Source organism: Phyllobates terribilis, unplaced genomic scaffold, assembly GCF_046119375.1.
Source record: "Phyllobates terribilis strain yellow unplaced genomic scaffold, ASM4611937v1 Scaffold_9__5_contigs__length_417890890, whole genome shotgun sequence".
Taxonomy (NCBI): domain Eukaryota; kingdom Metazoa; phylum Chordata; class Amphibia; order Anura; family Dendrobatidae; genus Phyllobates; species Phyllobates terribilis.
Window position 1 is genome coordinate 99,471,166 of NW_027362769.1, and position 9,470 is coordinate 99,480,635.

The 9,470-nt window shown below is 42.9% G+C and overlaps 1 long non-coding RNA gene across 1 annotated transcript; it reads left to right on the forward strand.

Annotated features, from left to right (window-relative positions):
- Positions 1 to 226: 226 nt before the first annotated feature.
- On the forward strand, positions 227 to 1,039 carry LOC141160852 (uncharacterized). The gene is made up of 3 exons (XR_012250547.1): positions 227 to 471; positions 562 to 718; positions 814 to 1,039. It is a non-coding gene; the product is annotated as an uncharacterized lncRNA (long non-coding RNA).
- The last annotated feature ends 8,431 nt before the right edge of the window (positions 1,040 to 9,470 follow it).

Genomic DNA, 9,470 nt, shown 5'->3' on the forward strand with positions numbered 1-9,470 from the left:
ATTATTTTCTAGCAGATATGAATATTGGCATTACTGGTGTCGTAGCTGCAGAAACTATGGCCTGTACCAGCACTGCAGGAGAGACAAGCGAAACTAATTTACAACAACCGATCAATGGTAAGTTGCATATGCATAATACACACACACCTATCTATTTGCACCATGTTTTATCCTATGTATTTATACATGAATGTAAATTCTAATATGTATACAGGTGCAGGAAAACATGCTGGCTTCTAATCCACCTAAAAAGTCGAGAACACCACACCACCTGATGAATGGGAAAAGAAAAAAGGTCAAGTCTTTGAAAAACAACTGTCGTTCATATGTATTTACACATGAAACTAAATACAATTTTTTATACCGGAGGCAAATTGCTTCATGCGGGGTATGTGGCTGGAACCAACTGCGATTCTAAAGCAGCTAAAAAACCGGGAAAATCACTACGCGTGCTGGGCATAAATAGTAAAGGTAAGACTAATATGAAAAAAAAAAAACATGTGGGGCACGGGCTCGAAAAAAAAGCATTTCAACAGGCTAATGGTTATATTTTATTCACAGGCCTTAAATTGAAGCCTGGGAAAAATCAGCTTTTCAAAAGAGAATAGACCTATAGCACCAAGTGCAGACCAGAGGGACTCTAGCAGCCACAACATGACAGCCTGTGAAACACCAGCTAATATAGCGCAACCAGCCGCCAAAACAACCTCTCATACTTGTAAGTAGCTACCTAAATATTTCTGTTAAATATCTAACTCAATATGAATAAATATTGCACATGTAACTGACATATGTATAATACTTTTCTTTTAGCTACACACTATGACCAAAATGAAGCAACTACATCTGCTCTACAGCCATCATTGGAGCCTCAGAACACCACAACGGCGCAGATTCCGCTACAGCCAACTAATGGGGCTGTGAGAAGACTACCTTTATCTCTAATCTGTGATTCAGCACCTTTACCAACCACAACACCCCAGATCATTTCCACGAATGAACCGACAGTCGTGAAGCTCTTGACAGAGAAATTAAACAGCTCGCTGATGGTAAGCACCTTATCCCAAATACAGGTCTCACTCACACATCTAACGATTTTACTGCTGTAAGAAGCTCCAAAGAGACAAGCACATTCAGCTCCTACTACAAGTAACAGGCAGAAAACACACAACACTGCACCATACCCTACCCATATTGGGTGGGTTGGAGCTACATAGAGTACAGAAACTTGCGCAACCAGATACATTTTTTCTGTGATACTTATGAAAGATTATTTTCAGCACTTCCAACACGTAGTAATATTGATGAGCTGCACACATTGACGATTGTATACAGATACAGCATCAACATCTGTGGATTCAAATAACTTGTGACTGAGAGATTGGTTGTGGCCTGCAGAAAATGGCTAAAAGCCCAAATACACCTGTATAACAGACCCAGAGTCATAAAAAGAGCTCTAAAACTATTGATGAGCGCTAAGCAGTCACTAGCGGCTAGAAGGCGACGAGAGGCCTCTCGTGTCACAATAACTAATCAGGAGCCACAGATGCTGATACAACAACCCCACCAACATATTCACAGTCAAGATGCCCCGGCAAATGTTAGCAGTTGCGCGTTTCAAAATTCACAGAACTCTCCCAATGGAGCCCATGCCGAAAATGTAGAGGATTATGTTGCTGATGATGCTGCTGCAGGTACTGTGGGTGATGATAATGTACCAGGGACAGATCATTCAGTATTTTTACAGCATTTTCACCACCATCAAAGACACCTCCGCAGTTTCAATGCGCACAAGTATACTGATCATTTCAGATTTGAAAATTTAGACCGAATACATTCATTTGTAGATGCCATGAATGCTGTGCATGCCACCATCCAGTCATTACTGGACAGAATCATCCAAGACATCGATCCTGGTGATTTTGTACAGTTGAGACTTGAAGGGGGTGACACCTTAGATCCCATTTTTGCTGCCAAACAAAGTCGGGAGGATTTTAGTTGGGAATCATTTTTAAACGCTGTTGCTCGCACACTGCAAAGTAATGCTGAATGTTTAGCATCCAATTCCCTGAAATTAGTCATTACAATCGTTAAAAACAGGCGAGGTGGTGTAAAAAGATGACTTGAATCTATAGTGAGCAGTCAAATCATCAAACAAAAGAGACAGTGGCTGTACGACTAACAATTACAGCACAAATCTGTGTTTTGCTGCTAGTGTGTGCACCTTGTTGGCAGACACGGATGTTGGTGATGCAGTTTTACCGAGCTGCGCCAACAGCCTACACACAGACTTGTGCATACCTGATAGCCAGCTAGTAAGCTTCAGCGATATTGCAGCTTTTGAGAAGCATCTGGATGTCAACATTAAAGTGCTGTACTACAGTCATGGTGATTGGCGTTCCTTTCAAACAACCAACACAGCTAGTGGTAAAACCATTTTCCTATTGCATCATGATGACCACTACTATGGTATCAAAAATATGAAGGGTTTTATCGGAGAGTTTCACTTTTGTGAGCGCTGCAATTCAGTGTTTCATCACATGTACAACCATTCTTGCCAGTATTTTTGTAGAGTTTGTCAAAGAGAGTTGTGTGGAAAGCACCGGCGCGCATCAACCCAGATGTCCTACCTGTCGGGTGTATTGTCGCTCGAGCGAGTGCTTCGATTATCACACACAATTTGCCACAGAAAATTCAACATTCTGTAGGCTTAAAACATTCTGTTATGAATGTCACCGTTTTGTAGCCTGAAATAGTGAGACTGAACATAAATGTAATGGTCTGCGCTGCACTGTTTGTCACATTCGACTAAACAGAGGTATGTACCAAAGGAAGAGTCAGATCTTTATATCTTTTACGACTTTGAATGCATGCAGTAGACAGGCACGCACATCCCGAATTACATTTATGCTACAACGCTGTGTGGTAGCCTTTCCTGAGAGTTTGAAGGTAAAACTTGCACTCATGACTTTGTTCAGTTCTTTGCCAGCGGTAAATTTTCACACTATACGTTTATAGCCCACAACGCCGGCCGATACGACGCTTACTTTATCGTTAAGGAGCCGATTTCTGAAAAACTAAAAAAGTGCAGCTGATAACCCAAGGTGGTCATCTCTTGTGTGTGACGCTGCCTGATTTGGAAATGAGGTTCATAGACTCGCTAAGTTTCATTCCCATGAAGCTTAGTAAACTACCACAAGCTATGGGTTTCTCAGGCTCAAAGGGTCACTTCCCACACTTTTTAACACCGAAGAAAATCAAAACTATGTTGGACCACTATCTGCTGTAAAATATTACGCTGTGGAATACATGTCAGCTAGTGAGAAATGCGAGTTCATGGAGTGGTATGACAGCCAGACAGATTCAACTTTTGACTAAGGCCAAGCTAAAATCTTATTGTCAGCAAGATGTTGATATTTTGAGACGCTAGTGTTTACTTTACAGAGCGTATTATGGAAATGACGAGGAAAAATGTTAACATACTGTAAGCTGCAAAAGAAAAAAAATTGTAGTGTCCCGATGTGTTGATCCTTTTCAACTCCTAACCCTGGCCTCTGTATGTATGGCAATGTATAGATTTAAAATTTCTACCAAAAAACACCATTGCCATTTTACCCAGTGATAATTATCACAAGACAATAAAGCGCTACTCATCACCCGCTATACAGTGGCTTATGCATGTAGCATACACAGAGAACATTACCATTCAGCATGCTGTGAGGGTCGGCAAAAAACAAGTCGGGAGATATTTTTTAGATGGTTACGCCTATCTTAACAGACAGCACATAGCATTTGAATTTAAGGGTTGTTTTTTTATCACGGCTGTCCTATATTTCACAATGAAAATTACACAAATAAGGTCACAAATACATCCTATGGCCAGTTATATTATGCCTCTTTAGCTTAAAAAACGTTACTTGCAGTGCTGCGGATACAGCGTAAGAGTGATGTGGGAACACGACTGGAGTTAAACGGTTGAAAAAGATTCTAACCTTCAAACATTTCTTCTCCAAATGGAATTCCCCGTATCTTTAGACCCACACTATGCTCTTTATGGCGGGCGAACTAATGCCATTAAACACTATCAGTCAGTGAGATGGGGAGACTTTACATTACTATGATTTCAGCAGTCTTTATCCCTTTGCAAACAAAACTAAAACATACCCTGTAGGCCACCCAGATATCATCTATGATGATTTTGGTTTCATTAAAAAATACTTTGCTATTGCTAAAGTCAAAGGTCTACCCTCCAAGAGATTTATTCTCTGTTGAGTTTTACAGGGAGAACTGGAAAGTTAGTGTTTCCCCTTTGCTACACATGCACTGTAAATTCACAGACGGATGTCTGTGCACATAGTGATGAAGAGCGTTCCCTGACAGGTACATGGTGCACTATAGAGCTTGAGCTGGCCGTAGAAAAAGGGTATAGGATCGCACACATCTATGAAATACGGCATTTTCTTAACACCACTGATGATCTGTTTGCCCCCTACATTAAATTACATCTTCTGGATAATAAGGAGGCTTCGGGTTATCCCTGCTGGTGCACTGTCGATGTCAAGAAAAAAAACAGTACATTGACTCCTTGCTTGAAAAAGAAGGTGTACAATTACAGCCTGAAAAGATAGGCGTGAATCCTGCTAAGACAGATCTCCAAACTTTCTTAAATTCTTTATGGGGAAAGTTTGCACAGAGATCTAATTTACCATGTACCAGTATTGTTAGTGACCCCGATGAGTTCTCAGCATGTGTTTCTACCTTACTATGACATTTCAATGTTACATTTCATTGATGATGAAACTGCGACCATTAACTGGAAATATGCAAAAGGCCATCACACCGACAACAAAAACATTTTTTTATAGCGTGTTTTACAACCGTGTACGCTCCGGCTAGAGCTCTATTCCCTGCTGGACAGGCTGCAGGAGAGGTGTCCTTATCACGACACAGATTCAGTTATTTTTGTGCAGAGTGAAGGTGAGCGGCAGCCGACTTTAGGCGACTACCTGGGGGAACTGACCAGTGAGCTACCCGATGACAGTCACATCACAGAATTTGTATCTGCGGGTCTCAAAAACTTACAGATACAAACTCACTGGTAAAACGGTCTTAAAAGTTAAGGGCATATCACTAAATGTCAGTAACACTCAATTAATTTTAGCAGTCTGAAAGATTTAGTTCTGGACTACCCACGTAATTCTAACAGAAGCGTATTGTCGTACAACAGCCCAGCATTGTGAGAAATAAAAAGTATTGGGACATTGAAACAAGACCATTGCGCAAAACACAAAAGTGAGTTTATACAAAGCGGCGCCTATTAGACGATTTCACCACCCTGCCATTTGGCTATTAGTTGGGGATTGTGATGGATCCGCAGCTACAACACCCATTCTCCTGTATTCTAGCCGGCCCGTCTAATTCTGGAAAGAGCCATTTTGTAAAACAGCTGTTACATAATATTGAAACTAATTTTTCTCACAAACCCAATAAAATTGTTTGGTTTTATTCATGCTGGCAAAAACTATATGATGAAATCTCGCTCTTTTCCCCACATCAGGGAGAGGGTCTGCCACATACATTCGTAGATGATGGTTTATTCCCACCTGACAAGGTAAATTTGACTATTGTTGATGATCTCATGGAGACTGCTAGTGAGAAATGCGAATTAGAGAAAGCATTTACCAAGTATGTACACCACAGAAATCTCAGCATTTTCTACCTGGTACAAAACATTGTCAGGGTAAGAAAAGCCGCACAATAACTTTAAACACAAAGTACATGGTGCTTTTTAAAAATCCATGAGATAAATTACAAATTTTAACTCTAGCCCGCCAGATGTACCTCGAAAAAACACGTTTTTTCTTAGAAGCTTTTGAGGATGCAGCGAGGGAACCTTATGGGTATTTGCTGTTAGACTTGAGAGCTAATACCCCTGAGGATCTTCGCTTAAGGACGGGGATGTTTCCACCAGCATTGCCCGCTGTCTATGTTCAAAAGAAAAATAGTTCTAAAGGGAGTTTTACATGGAATCAGGCATTCTACACTGCGGACATAGTGTTGTAAAGATGTCTGAGAGACTCAGTCGTAACTGGGCTCGCTTAAAAATGCTGGTGAAGGCAACACCCGCTGTCAGAAAATCTATTTTGCGCAATGCAAGCAGAGATTTAATTACAGCCATAGGCGAAATTGCTTTAAACATTTTGAAAGGCCGAATACCCCTGAAAGAGCGAGACAAAAAAACAAAAGAAAAAAACCTACTAAAGAAGTGGCATAAAGCTATAAGAACCCTGAGTGATAGATTGCAGCTCATAAAGAAAAAAGAAACGCCTACTAAAGCAGACTGGTGGGTTTATAGGGCCTCTTTTAGGTTTTGCAATACTCAAAACAACAAGTCTGCTCACAGGCAAATAATGGAGCATACAGAGAAAATGTATCTAGTTCCCAAACAGGATCTAGTCAAACCAAGACCCCTAATACAGATAACATCTGTAGCGCCCCGAGGGTTTGGTCACTACAGAGGTATTGCATCTCACCCAGAGGTGTGATATCACACTTCAAGGTAAGGATGGAGTGTGGATCAGGACCCTGATGCCCACATGCACTACACCACATTTCCAGGGGGGGGGGGGGGCAGGGCGACAATGCTTCCAAGAGTGAGCACATCTGCCCCTGTCCCTGGCTGGAGTGTGTGTGTGGGGGGGGGGGGGGGGGGGGGGGGACACCTAGAAAGGGGGAACCCGGTAGTGTGTGGGTGGGGAGAGTAGATCCAGGGTGCACTGGAAAGGGGAGTATATAAGGTGGGCACCATCTTGGAGTCGGAGAGAAGAGAGAAAAGAGAGAGAAGACTGGGAGCAGGGGCCAAGTCTCAAGGCCTGAGCCTAGAGAAGAGAAGAGCTGCCGAGTTCAGTCAGAGGATAGGAACGGAGGAGGCTCCAGGAGTGGAGTGAAGGGACCCCAGGGGTGCGGACCGGCCAGTCGCCACCGTACGCCCGCCGCTACCAGAATAGGTGGGGGGGGGGGGGGGGGGGGTCAGGCCAAGAAAGGGAAACGCTCTCCTCCACTAGATGAGGGATCCAACTACCCTCAGCTAGTAACCGGAGGCTGTGGCATTGCACGTGTTACGGCCCCTCACTACACCCGTTAGGAAGGCACCATATAGGGCCCAGGGAAACTGAACACATGTTTGCCCGCCATGGCCCGAGGCAGCTGGACAGAAACGAGGTCAATTGTGGGGTACAACGGGCCAGAGAAAGGACACATGAAGGGGGGGGTCCTGAAAAGCATTCCAAAAGGTACCTGGGAGTTGGCCGAGCCCCTCACCTGGTGAGCACAGTACGACGTGGGCAGCCATTACCTGCAGAAGTGGCTTGGAGTGTAAAACTTAGTAAAGACCCTGGACTGCATCACTGGACTGAGTCATTACTGTTGCTCCCGCGCACCATCACCCCCACCATCTGCACTCACTGCCCTGTGGCTATACTCCTCCCGTGGGGAGTTATACTACCCCCTGTTGCGCACACAACATCAGCCTCAGCGGTCTGCCCGCAGCGGCGGTTTTCAGTGACCGCAATCCATGGGTGGCGTAGTTGGACATTTAAAACCAAATAAACAGATCCGCCACTGGTTTGACCACCCTGAGCCACGGGACCGGGTCACCACCACGGAGACTACAACCCCTAGCATTACACAGAGACCCAGCTCCGGGTATTCCATCCACACGGCCCAGGGGGCGCGTCACATACAAGAGTGTTATTCATTGCCTTGATGATCAAATTAGCGCAGTTTTACAACGTCGTGACATACCAGATGATGTGAAAATTAAGATGTATAGTTCCGTGTTACAATGATACTTGGTACATGCAAGGCACAGTTCAACAGTAGTAACAACTTTAAATCTCATTAGCATTCCTGAATCTGATCAGCAACAATTGCCAAATTCAGGCCCTGATAAAAATCAAGAGGTCACTCAAATTGTAAGCCATGTAAACCAACGATATAAAAAGAATGCTGAATTTTTACTAAACAGGCTACTGCAGAATAAAAGTGTTAAATTCACTTTTATCATCCCAGAATGTATTTTCAAAGGAACTGTAATACCAGGATCTAACTTGCTGGATTTGGTACGTAGTACAACACAGTCATGCCCTGAGCAGTAGGAGTTTGCTTCGGGGGTTGGGATTCATTTATGCAAGAAATGGCCGAGCTAAATATTCCATCTACAGTTGTGGGCAGTCCCGCTGCTAGACAGCTTTTAGATGGATTAAAAATTTCCATCAGTGAAGGTAGCGATGTATCTACACCCCGGATGCTATCCACACCAAACCGCACAATTCAATCTTTACACTCTCCATGATTAGGCATCACACAAGGAACTTTGCTGCCCAAAAAAAAAAAAAAATGGTCTAACAATACTACAATCCATGTGGCTCACGATGTAAGTGATGTATTAGATAAATGATCTGAGTGAATTGTAACACTATATTAATCTACAAGAAATGTAATGTACAGTACAGACCAAAAGTTTGGACACCTTCTCATTTAAAGATTTTTCTGTATTTTCATGACTATGAAAATTGTACAGTCACACTGAAGGCATCAAAACTATGAATTAGCACATGTGGAATTATATACTTAACAAAAAAGTGTGAAACAACTGAAAATATGTCTTATATTCTAGGTTCTTTAAAGTAGCCACCTTTTGCTTTGATGACTGCTTTGCACACTCTTGGCATTCTCTTGATGAGCTTCAAGAGGTAGTCACCGGAAATGGTTTTCGCTTCACAGGTGTGCCCTGTCAGGTTTAATAAGTGTGATTTCTTGCCTTATAAATGGGGTTGGGATCATCAGTTGTGTTGTGCAGAAGTCAGGTGGATACACAGCTGATAGTCCTACTGAATAGACTGTTAGAATTTGTATTATGGCAAGAAAAAAGCAGCTAAGTAAAGAAAAACGAGTGGCCATCATTATTTTAAGAAATGAAGGTCAGTCAGTCCAAAACATTGGGCAAACTTTGAAAGTGTCCCCAAGTGCAGTTGCAAAAACCATCAAGCGCTACAAAGAAACTGGCTCACATGAGGACCGCTCCAGGAAAGGAAGACCAAGAGTCACCTCTGCTTTTGAGGATAAGTTTATCAGAGTCACCAGCCTCAGAAATCGCAGCTCCGATTAGAGACCAGGTCAATGACAGAGTTCTAGCAACAGACACATCTCTACAACAACTGTTAAGAGGAGACTTTGTGCAGCAGGCCTTCATGGTTAAATAGCTGCTAGGAAACCACTGCTAAGGACAGGCAACAAGCAGAAGAGACTTGTTTGGGCTAAAGAACACAAGGAATGGACATTAGACCAGTGGAAATCTGTGCTTTGGTCTGATCAGTCCAAATTTCAGATCTTTGGTTCCAACCACCGTGTTTTTGTGCGACATAGAAAAGGTGAACGGATGGACTCTACATGCCTGGTTCCCACCATGA